Raw genomic sequence first — 13,054 nt, 5'->3', positions numbered from 1 at the left:
TGTAATAGAGCAGGTAGAGAGCACCCAGAACCCCCAAACCTGCCCACTCTAATTAGGTTCTGCCATCTGCCACATCAAAATATAATCTAGTGCATACAACTTTTAATAGAAAGGTACTTAATACAATACAATAGTGTACCCCCCCCAAAAAAAAAAGACAAAAAATATAGTTTCCAGATCAAGCACCTGAAGTTACCCATCTCCTCATGGGTAAATGCCCAGCAAAATATGGTGTGTCCAAAGCAGGGCCACTGAGGGTCAAAGCCTGCCACAAGTCTAAAGCATCTTCCTTTGGGGACCCATAGAAAAGGGTCAAAACAGACAGAGAAGTCTGGAAGGAAAAGAGCAAAATTAAAATCAAGATAAAAGAAGCTACCAAACTTAACCTCCCCCAGGGTCTCTCACTCACATCAATTTCAACCAGTCCAAGACCAAGAAGTATCAGCAGCGTCTTCACATCTCCCTGTCCCACGTGCCTCCTCCAGCTCTCCTGGCTCTCCATTCTTCTTCCTTCCTTCTTCAGTTTCCAGTCTCCCTTCTCCCTGATCACTTCCTTCAACCCTCCCTTGGGTGGGGCAGGGAACCTGGAAACTTCTCTTTTCCTGGAGACCACAGAATTTTTTTTTTAAATTACTATTTATGGGCTAATTTGATCCTTAAGCAAATATGTGTTTGTATGTATGTGTGTGTGTATTGCTTCATATGTCATATAAAAATTAGCAAAAACTATGTCATAAATCTAAGTGGAAAACTTATAACTGACAACTTCTAAGAAAAAAATGCCAAAAAATCTTTGTGACCTTGGATTAGGTAAGTATTTCTGAGATATTATTCCAAAATCACTACACATAAAAGAAAAAAGTAATAAACTGGACTTCATCAAAATAAAAATAACAATTATTTGAATAAAATATTCACAATTAAATGGATAAAATAGATACAGGCTGGAGTAAATGCTTGGAAGTAAAATTTTTGATAAAGATTTTGTATATATAAGCATTCTTTAAAGACATAATAATCCCATAATAAAAAACAAATAACTTAGGTTTTTAGGAAATGGTCAAATGATTTGTAAAGACAATTCTTCAAATGTATATGGATAAATAGTGCATGAAAAGTTGTTCTCATTCACAATTGCTGGGGAAGTGGAAACAAAATTCACAGTAGAATTCTACTGCATTCCTATTAGAATAACTTAAATTAAAAACCTTGACAATAGCAAACATTTTACTTATAATATCTCCAATATGCCTCTCAGTAGGTGAAATGATACACAAATGATGGCATATCCACATTATAGATATGAAACAGCAAAACAAACACATATAAGTAACTGTGGCAACATGGATGGATCATAAAATAATTATGTAGTGTGAAAGAAAGACTGCAAAAAATAATATATGCTGTTAGCACTGTATTTACATAAAATTCTATAGTCAATGCAAACTAATCTATAGTGACAGCAGTAAATTAGCAGTACTAATTTGATGGGGATGAGAAAAAGAAGTTTGTGAGGGACGGTTCTAAAGGTCAAGAAAATAATCTTTGAGGGGAAATGGATATTTTAATTACTTTGATGATGGATATGGTATCATGTGTATAAATATTTAAGAACTTCTAAGATGTTTTTCAGAAAGTTTATTTTATATCAGTTATATCTTACTAAAGCTGTTGAAAAAAAAATCTTCCTATATTAATGCAACAAGTTAATTCATGAGCATTATTACTTTTCCTGGTTTTGAATTCCATTTTGGTAAATGGTACTTTTTCAAAGAAACTGTCGCAGATGTCCTACCTGACTTTATTTTAAAGAAAACACATTCATAAGCCACATTTCAATGGCTTGAAAAATACACTCCACTATTTTGTGTCATATGCTCTCCACCGTGAAGTGTATTACTGCCTCATAAAAGCATAGTAAAAGCCTACAATTCAAAAGACTTCCTTTACTCTTTCCTATATTCTCTCTCTCTTTTTAAAGATTTTTATTTTATTTTATTTTATTTTTATTTTTATTTTATTTTATTTTATTTATGCATACAAGAGCTGGGGTATAGGCCAGAAGTACAGGGGATGAAAGGATGAAACAGAGCGGTGAGCAGAAGAGGCAGATGTATGGAAATGCACTGCTGAGGGGAGCAGGTGGAGGAGACAGGAGAGGTCTGCTGTGCCATGTGAGTCACCTGCTTAGCTGGGGATTGAACTCCTGCTGCAGTGATTATGGATAGTTTCATAGTGCTGAGACTTAACCCCTTGAGCCACCAGGGAGGATTTTTCACATATTCTCTTGACTCTTATTGTCTGTCATTTCTTTGGCATGTTATTAGGAAACAGTAAGGTGTTTATGACAACAGAATTTATATAAGTCACATTAGAAATAAAATGCCTAAAAAACTGCTCACCCACGCCCTTAGCCCTGACCCACCCAGTGCAGTGTGCTGATGTGGGGATGCTGAGCAGAAGTGTGTCCTATACTAAAGAAAAAAAAAAAAAAACACCTAGTGCACCAAGACTCAATATTTGCAAAATTACAGCAATAAAATGAAAAGTGGGAGGCAGGTAGAATGAACAAATGTTTACTGAGAAAGAGCAATACAAAGCTGAGGAAGCTTTCCTCTGGTTTTCAGGATAGTGATGGAATTCAAAGGTATAAGTTAACTTCACTGACACTCAACCCAACACCCCAAAGACAGCAAAATCCATCTGCATGTCATAGGGCAGGAAGATTTTCTCCACACCTGAAACACTTGCAAGTTTAGAGCAGAAGATCAGGACACATCACTGCAAAATACACCTCTCTGGCAAATGAGAAACAGCAAATGCGACACAAGTTCTGTGCCCTCCTTTTCTTCCAAAACTCGATGTACATTTTCTTTGTGGAGATCTCACCTCTCTTCTGTGAGGAAGAGAGTTGCTCTAATCACAGGAGATGGAGTCAGCACTGAGATGGGACCAAAGATCACCTCATCTCCTAGTAGTTTCCCTCACATCTTTCCTAGTCACTTTACCGTGATTATCAATCCTCAAAACTGATAACACTTTTCCTTTCTCCAAAATAGAATACAAGACCTTTGGGTTTCGCTTCATTTCTGTAAACCCTCATGCCCATAAATATTAGTAGAAATGTTGTCTTTTTCCCCACTGATTTGTCTTTTGTTATTAATTTCCAGGCCCCCAGGGACTAGTATAAAAGGATAGAGGAGGAGACTTTCATCTTTGACATTAGGAATAATGAAGAGAAAACATTTTTGGTGAGTTGGGAAAAGTTTAGATTTGATCAGGGTTCTCCCTGGTGGTGCAACGGGGTAAAGCACTACATTATGAAGCTCTCCGAAGCCACTGAAGCACAACTTGAATTCCCTGCCAGCTAGCTGACCCAAATGGCATGGGAGACTTCTCCTGAACCTCCTGCTGTTCCCCTGCCAGTGTATTTCAGTACATCTTCCTGTTCTGCTCTCCACTCTGTCCCTGGTGAATCCTCTCACCCACTACACCTTTGGCCTGTACCCCAGTTCTGTAAGCATAAATAAATAAATCTTTAAAAAAAAATTAGACTTGGTCAAATCAGCAGAATGGCCACTTCTGTCTTCTTACCTGAACATGCTTCCTGTGGTATGATGTTCTCTCTCTCTCTTTCAATATCTGCCAGAGCCACAGTGCCCAGGAACATTCTATGCTTTCTACAAGGTGAATTTCATATACAGATATAATTTTAGAAAGATTTTCATACATGCTCAAGGTACTTACATCCTGTCCTAATCACGAAGGCCCTCAGCACATATATCAGATCCTTAGAAAGCATGCTAGGGATTTTCCGATGTGATCTCAAGTCCAGTCTCTGCTTGGCTCGTATTTGAGTGTGAAAATATCTCTTCTGATCCTTCATTCTCTCTGGTCATCAAGTTACCTAAAATTCCAAAAGATTTCACTAATATTGTGTTTTCTAAGAGCAGTTTTTGCTCTCCTTCCAAATTACAGCTCTCAGTATATTTTTTCTTTAACCACACAGACAGTTTTAAGATGAGGTGTTTTCTTACAATGGGATAATTGATAATATATCTGGGGATAGCATTTCCATTCACATATAGCCTCCTAGATATTGATAGGATAAGAAAGAGGAAAGTCTTAATAAATTGATAATAAGAAATATTTTCTAAAAACATGGAAAAAAGTTAAAGGGATTTCTGCTGCTTCTTTTATGGTCATACTAGGACTGGGAAATCAAATTTCACTGAATATTATGTGACTCTCTAGGTGATATATACTTGTTTTATCATTTGAATTGAGGTTTACTATTGATAAAGTAACTATCATTCTGAAAGAGTTGACATCAACTTGTAGAAAAATGAGTCTTTTTAGAAGCAATGCAAAAGAACTTTGTCTAGCCAGAATATGTGATTCCTATCATACAGACAGGATAATCCCAAAGTTAAGAATGCTAGCTAAAACATTGGCTGGTTTTATCTAAAATCATTAATTTTGTTTAGAAATTCACTCCTCCAGTTAATGCAAATGGTTCCAGAACTGGATAGAAAAGTCTATTCAGTTTCTACCCAGTTCTCTTGAAGCAGCATCATAGTCATATTGGAGCTCTTATTGATGAATTAGTTCAGCCTATGAAATAAACTCACTCTGTATTTGCAAAATAAGAGTTTAAATTTGAAAAGTATGCTTTGATGAAGAGCAAGTGTGAATAGTACTGTGTGTGCCAGATAATGAACCAATTAATTAACCGGAGGATGGGCCAGGTGTGCAGACACAGAAATACCAAATAACTAGTCACTTTCTATTTTTATTTTTGCATAGAAGAACTGGAGTTAAGCCAGAGGTATGTGGGGGAGGGTGAGAGTGTTACATGGTAGCCCAGAGTGGACTGGGCCGCTTGTCTGTGGGGCCTCACCCACACGCTCACTATCGGTTATACTGCAGGTACACACAAAAGGGTCAATAACCGGTTTATTTACAAAAGGGGAAAGGAAGAGGAAACAACCCAGGGAAAGAGAGTGGGATACAAAGTAACTGGAATATCTTAGGGCTAGGCTGACTGAACACACCTAGTCATACAGTCAAGAGAGCCGTTTCCCGAGCAAGAGAGTGAGAGATGCAATCATGCCCAATTTATCCCCAAAATGTCCCAGAATTCCTGATATCTCCACCCTTGGGTCCTTGCAGTTCTCTCCCTTGTACTGCTGGGAGTTGTAGTTTCCAATCACTGGAGTAGGGGGTAGAGTCCAGAAAGCTGGAGTAGGGGGTGGAGTCCATAAGACTCTGCAGAGTTCTTTTAGGACATCCTTCCCCTTAACAAGAGGATTCAGCAGAGGCTGAACAGAAAACAGAGCAGGAGGATTTATTGAAATACTCTGCTGAGGGGAGCAGCAGTGGGAGACAGGAGAGGTCTGCTGCACCATGTGGTCAGCTCCCTGGCGGGGGATCTAATTCAGGACCTCATGATGATTTAACCCCTAGGCCACCAAGGAGACCCACTACAGTCATTTTCAAAAAAAAAAAAAAAACTCAGCAATCTTTTCTCTGCTTTTATTTGGTTGCATAACCGTTAAGATATTATCATTTTCTACTGTATATGTTGTTAAATAAGAAAAATCCAACTGAGTTTATTTCAAAGATCTAAGTACTTTTAGTCAATGATTCATGAATCAATACCACCTTATTAGCAAGTAGAAGACCTGTACAAAATGAAAGTTTTTATTGACAGAAAGAGGGTAAGATAAAGGAAGAGTGAATTATTTTAGGCTCAGGTAACCTACCTATGGGGAATGGAAAAAAACTCTTGACACTGTTTTCTCATCTTTCTTTGGTCAGTGGAAAAGATCTCTTTGGTGGTGACCAGAAAATTCCATACCAAGGGAGAGTGACAGCACCATCAGATTAGGGACTAAGTGTCTATAGATTTAGCACATTTTTAAGGTGTGCTAAATAATACTGCCTATGTTGTGCAAAAGATTACGTCTCGGCACTATGAACCCATCATACACTGCCGAGACACTGCAGCATGAGTTCGATTCCCACCCAGAGAGCTGACCCACAGGACGCAGCAGACCTCCCACCTGTTTTTCCCCTAAGCAGTGTATTTTAGTGGATCTGCCTGTTCTACTCCCCACTCTGACTCTGGTGAGTCCTCTCACCCCCAGCACCTCTGCCTATACCCCAACTCTTGTGTGCATAAATAATTTTAAAAAGTACTTCCCCACCCTGTTTAAACGTTCCAACTGTGGACCCTGGGAGATCATGCTACTCACCACTCTTCCTTCCCTCTGGCCTCCTCCTTTCCTAGAGAGGTTTCTTGCACATCTACCCTGATGGTTTCTCCTCACCCCTCATTCCATTAGCTCCTTCACCTAGAAAACTAATTATTCTCCTTTGAGAAAACTATTTCGTTGGCAGTCAGTTTGCATTACAATTTCTTTGATTCTTAAATATTGTTACCATCCCTCTAACAAAAAGAACTAATCAAATACCTAAACTGATAGTAGCTACAACTCCACTATTGTTAGCAAAGCATAACTGAGTGAAGAATGATTTCAAGAAATTTTATTGATAAAGTATTATCAAAAGTTTTTGGCCTTGTCCCTCCCTGGTGTCGCAACAGGTTAAAGAGCAGCATTGCAAGCTAGCAGCAGCCATTTCAGAGCAAGTTTGATCCCCAGCCTAGGAGGTGATGGCAGACCTCTCCTTACCTGCCCACTGCTCCCCTCAGCAGTATACTTCATTGATCTGCCTGTTCTGCTCCTCACTCTGTCTCTGGTGAATCCTCTCACTGCTCCTGCACTGCTGCCCTGCACTCCAGTTCTGTATGCATAAATAAACAAATCTTAAAAAAAAAAGTTTTGAGTCTTTACATCATTTAGTACTAGTAGGCCTTGAAATGGAATTTTAATTTAACAAAGACTTTATTTAATTCAAAAGTTATTGTGTAATTACTACTTTTCCACTAAAACTAATGTTAATTTATTTTGGGCTCAAACGTGAAGCGAAGCTGTGAAAGCTTGAGTACACTGAGTGGAGGCAGAATGGACCTGTGTGGTGCTCTGACACCTTTCAAATACATGTCATATGGAATATTTAGCTTTCCCTTTTATCTTTCCAAATTGCTTATCTTTTATGAATAATGAAAATTCCAAAGGTCACTTGAAGTCTTGAAAGTTCAAACCATAAGAAATGACTTTGAGCCCCAGTTTGACATCCAGTTCTGTCACTTTGGGAGTTTCACAGGTGCAGTGGAATTTTGCTCATTAAGTAGGCAGGTGCACACCAGCACATGGAGCCCTGGGGGAGGCTGGGGCTGGAAAAGCTAGCGGAGGCTGTTACCAAATAATGCAAGGTTATAGAAGCCAATCTACTAAACCCTAGATAAATATGCGGGATTCTTGAGACCAATAAGAAAGAGGTGGAAAAATAAAAGAAAAGAGAGAGAGAGAGAGAGAGAGAGAGAAGCCAGGACTCATTATCTACAAAATATTTCACCATAAATGGTGGTGGGGGTGGTATTATCAATGTAGCCCTTGGGAAGAGAGTTGGTGATAGAAACCAGAAGAATGCAGGACCTTGGAAGACTCTATGAAGCTAAATATGTACCATAGTTAAACTCAAAACTCTGACCTGCAGTAATCTGCCCAGCAAGTCAGCTCTTTAGGCATAAGGCAGCTTACCTTAAGTCATATTTACAGGATACCAAGCAATAACTTCTGTGACAATTGACCCAGAATGACCAAGAATGGAATAGTAATTGGCAGTTTCTATATTTTATTGCTTTTTTAAGTTAGAACCAACTAGAAAATGTCAAATATGCTCTCCTAACTAATCCCCTGGGATGCCTATTTTTCATCAGCCACCTCCCGCTTCCCTGTGCCAACAACTTCCATTCAGGAAACTTCCATTTTTCTATTATGAAACTTTTCTTCCCTCCTGACAGCTTTTGAGTCTCCACCAAACACAAATGAATGTTGGATGAATTTTTACTGTAAAAGACTTTGAGTAAACAGCTTGTTCTTATTTCACAGATCTTCATTTATTTCTACAGTGTGATAGGTGATAGACAAATGTCTTCAAAAGGCAGAGGTGTTTAACTGGGTGTAAGAATGTTGATGAACTAAACTAAGAGAGAAGTATGATTGGAAAAAGGGAAGTCATTGGTAATCTTGTCATGCATACAAGAACTGGGGTACAGTCCAAAGTTGCAGGGGCAAGAGGGTTCACCAGAAACAGAGTGGGGAGCAGAACAGGCAAACTGACTGAAATACACAGTTGAAGGGAATGGCAGCTTGACAGGAGAGGTCTGCTGTGCCATGTGGTTCACAATTTTGGCTGGGGATCGAACTTGTGCTGCAGGAGCTGTGGATAGCTTCATGAAGAGCAGCAATGTATAGTGCTCCATCTTACCTCTTGTACCACCAGGGAGGCCCCTCAACTGGGTTTCTAGATTTCTCTGGGTGAGATTTAAAGGAGTATCTTTATTAAAAAGGAAATATTGGGCCATCCCTGGTGGCGCAGTGGGTTAAAGGTGAGCACTAAGAAGCTAAAGCCACTTCAGTGTGAGTTTGATCCCCAGCCCTGGAGGTGACCCACATGGCGTGGCAGACCTCTCCTGCCCTGTCCGCTGCTCCCCTCAGCGGTGTACTTCATCAATCTGCCTGTTCTTCCTCCCACTCTATCTCTGGTGAATCCTCTCACACCCCTGCACCTCTGGCCTGTTACCCCAGTTCTGTAGGAATAAATAAGTCTTTAAAAAAAATGACATAGCAAACATGGACAATTATTTTATAAGAATTATACTCAAAAGGAGAAAGGCAATTTGGATAGTAACAAAGTTGAACTACACTACACAATTTTTTTTTAAATAATAGTTTATTTTTACTTCATTTTGTGCCTTTTTTCCATCTCAGTTGTAATCCCCGTAGGCTTTCCATCACCAGTTCACCCATGCGCTATCGCCATAGTCCAGTGCACTTCTCCCTGCCCACCATTTTTGATCGCACTCCCCACTCCACCTTCCTAAAATGTCTCTGGTATACAGTTATTTATTATTCTTATTATTTTCTCCCCTGGCCCGTTATACTCTGCTATGAGTGAAACCATCTGGTATTTTTCCTTTTCTTTCTTGCTTATTTCACTAAGCATGATCCCTTCCAGCTCCACCCATGTTGCTGCAAAAGACATGTGTTTATCTTTTTTGATTGTGACTAATAGTCCGAACTACACCATTTTTAAATAACTTTTTTTTTTGTAAAAGAAGGGAAATACTAGAGCCTTTCAAAGTCTCACAGTGGAAATAATCTAATTTATAAAGGAATTTGGCTGAAGCCAGAAATAGCACAATTAGTGGAAGACATGAAGTTAGAGTATCCTTCTGCCAGAAACAGATCAAAATGTTGCTTGGTGGAGTCAAACCCAAACAAGGAAAATAAAGGCAAGAACTGTTGGAAAATTATCACGGGATTGGGATCTGGCTTCCCAATGGAACAGAAAAATTCAGACTGGGATTCTGAAAACAATTGGGTTAGGAGGATAGAAAATGAAGTTGAAATTTGGAATATTTAAAAAGGTGTGAAGATGCCCAAATCAGACCACTCTAAGATTTTCAGAACTAATCTCTTCAACACATCTTGCTGTGGCATGCAGAAAAATTTGAACTAAAAGCAATAAAATCCCTTGAAGCTGAAGCAAAGTTTCTTTTCTTGTCTAAGATTTTTTTGCCCTTCCCTAATCAAAGAAGAGATCACCAGGTCTTAAGTTTCTTCCCTTCACTTAATCATAGAAAAAATCACTGCTCTCCATTATATGACTTAAAAGAACGTAGCTTGGGGTGCCTCGTGTCGCTGCACATTTATCAGTGGACCTACCCTTTGCACCTAAAGTCCCTTCTGTGTCTGATACTGTAGGTCTCATTGTGGAATACATATTCCCAGTGTGTTTCATTATTTCTGAGGGGTTATAACCATGTCATGTTCCATAGTTATGTTATTAAACTGACTTTTTTTTTTTCATTTGCTAACCTACCTGGTGTTGTTTTGATTACTCATCCAATCTGAGAAGAACCCAGAATTTCCCCAAGAGGATATTTTGAAAATGGGACAAATTCTGGTGATGTCCACAATTCTGTGGATATGGCACAGAGTAAACAGATGAGGAAATTATAGTATAGGGAAGTAGTATGACATCAATTTTTGAAGTCATATGTAAATTATGATGGGCTGTATAACAGAGACTGATCTCAGTTCCAAAAGTCAAGGAAGCAGATAATTTGGCAACATCTTATGTTTTTGAATTTTTCTTCTTTAAAAAAATATTTTTATTTATTTACTTATACATACCTGGGTTACAGAGGTGAGAGTGGTGAGAGGATTCACCAGAGACAGAGTGGGGAGCAGAACAAGCAGATCTACTGTAGTACACTGCTGAGGGGAGCAGTGTGTGAGACAGGAGAGGTCTGTCAAGCCATGTGGGTCACCTCTCTGGTCGGAGATTGAACTCCTGCTGCAGTGGCTGGTGATAGCTTGCTCTCATTTTCTTAAACCCCTGTGCCACCAGGGATCCATATTTTTAAATTTTTCTGGATGCACTCTAGTGAGAGTCCACCCTCCACTGACCTGGGTTGGAGAAGAAGAAACCTTGTCAGTGTTGACCCCTCCTCCACCAAAGCCTTGCGGAGGGTCCAGCTGCTCTGGCCTTTTGCTGAGTGGTGACCTGACATGCAGCCTGAGCAGGTGCACAGCTGCCATCTCAACAGAGATCTTGCAACTTGCTTGCATGCTGCTTTCCTCTCCTTCTTCCTCTCCTTTCCCCTGTTCCTCCTACATACCAGAACTATTCCTACAGACCAACTTCAGTCTTCTCTTTCACTGAACCCAGTGAGAGAACCCTTGTAAGAAATTAGAAAGTGGGTTTCCAGAATAAAATGAAAGGGGAGGGAGAAATGCAGGAAGAATAAAGACTAAATGTTTCCATAATTTATTCTGACAAAATTAGTAGACTCTTGGTGTTTGTGATTACATAAAATGTATTCTGAATATAGGATTCAGACTCCAAAATCTAAATTGACATCTGTTGAAATAAGTGAACAAGAGCATTTTAAATTTCATTGTGACTTTTCAGGTGCCTGTACAAAAATGTAAGCACATAATAGCTATTTTATTAATTTTATTCCTAAAGTCACTAGAGAATAACGTTATTTTCTATTTTCTACTGACAAATAATAGAAGAAACCAAAAAAATAAAAATAAACACTATCTATTTTAAGCTTTTATTCCACTTAAGTATTTAAGAATAATTATAATATATCCATTAAATCAAAGGAACTCTCCCACTAAGGGAGGAGGTAATACTTATAATCACACAAGCAAAAACTGTTCTCATAGTGTTGTTCTCATGAGGCAAAATAAAGTCCATAAAAGACAAAATTGAAAGGAAATTTTATAGGAGATGTATAATTCCCCTTGGCTCACATCTTTGCAGATTCCTGGGACTAAATCATTCTTATCTGCCCTTCACAAGGAATTAAATTAAAAAGGAAAATAAAAGTCACACAGTCAGTATTTCATTGCTGATGGCTCCCTGTAAGAATTTCCCTTTGCAGTTTCAATCTGAGTGGCCTCCTGTCTTCCATGAGTGGTTTGGGCAAAGTAAACACAGAATTTGTTCTAAGTGGGATGTGGAAGGCTCTTATCAATCACTCCAGGAAAATCTATGGCACGTTATGATGGTATGACTGTGACAGTGAAGAGATTTTTAAGCTGTACCACATTATTCTTCAAAATTAAATGTTGTAAAAATGCTTATGATGAAGACTGGTAAGGACTTTCTAGAGGAATTACTGGAGGCCCTAACAGTGTCCCTGAGGCAGTAAAGAAGCTGGGAGAGCTAGTTTGAGCCCTATAATCTTGACGTCAGCTCTGTCTCTGCTATTTATAATCAGTAGCTGAAGTGTCTAGAATCTCAGCTTCCATTTTATTAAGAATCTTAAACATGCAGAACAATATAGATTTTCACTTGCTTGAGTGGATATTTTGTGTTTACTCTTCTAATTCCTAGGGCTTCCTGTTAACTGATTTGATTTTCTAAACTGAATTTTAATATTTTAGTGGATTATTAACAAATATATTTTAATGAGTATTAAGATAGCACAATAAATTAGCACAATAAATTATAATATGCCCAAATATAAATATTGTGAAGGTATACTAGAATCCAAGAAGCTATTATAAGGGTACATATGAAAATTATCACTATACTTGGTCTCTTCTGGGGGTGGACATAAGAACAAATGAAATAGAAATTAGAGTAAGGGCAAATGATAAAATTTAATAACATATAATTTTTGAAGGACATATTCACTGAAAAATCTATGGTATCTATATGATTCCTCACCCCCAAAACTATTTTTCTAGGTCATAAAAGAGGGAGGAGCAGTGATTATTTCTTCAGTCTGGAAAAGGATAAACAACTGAGACAAGGATAAAGAATCTGTTAAAATTTAAGGTCTTTACTATTCTTAAAATAATCTGTGTTCTTTTACTAATTACGATATACATCGTGGTCTTAGTTCTTCATTTCAAGGTGATAGTTATTGGAACAGGCCTGCCTGGGCATATTGAGAAAAGTCTATCTGACCATTTTGGGGAGACATATCCCACACAGTCAGGGTGCTTTCTCCTCATAATATTCCCCTTTTACCAATGTACATGTATACCTATTTAACATATTTGATTTTATTTGTTATTGAAATTTCTTGAAAGTATATAATAATGAAGGCTACCTGAACTTTTTCACTCAACAATATCTTCTTAATGAATTTACTTATGGGGCAGAGAATTGTACAGTCAGGAAGCAATTGGGATTTTGATTAAGGCAAAGGTGACTGCCCTAATGCACATAGAAGCCAAAATTAGGACACTGACCTTCCTGACACTAAGGCTCAAATCTGTGTTTCCATCTGGGAAAGGGGCAGGGATGATTTAGAGGGAACAGGGAAGAGAACAATGTAGTTAAAATTTATTCACTAGGCCCTCCCTGGTGGCGCAGCGGGTTAAAGCACAGCACA

This window comes from Condylura cristata, unplaced genomic scaffold, assembly GCF_000260355.1.
Source record: "Condylura cristata isolate star-nosed mole 26May11 unplaced genomic scaffold, ConCri1.0 scaffold00017, whole genome shotgun sequence".
Lineage (NCBI taxonomy): Eukaryota > Metazoa > Chordata > Mammalia > Eulipotyphla > Talpidae > Condylura > Condylura cristata.
Note: the sequence above shows the minus strand (reverse complement) of the source record.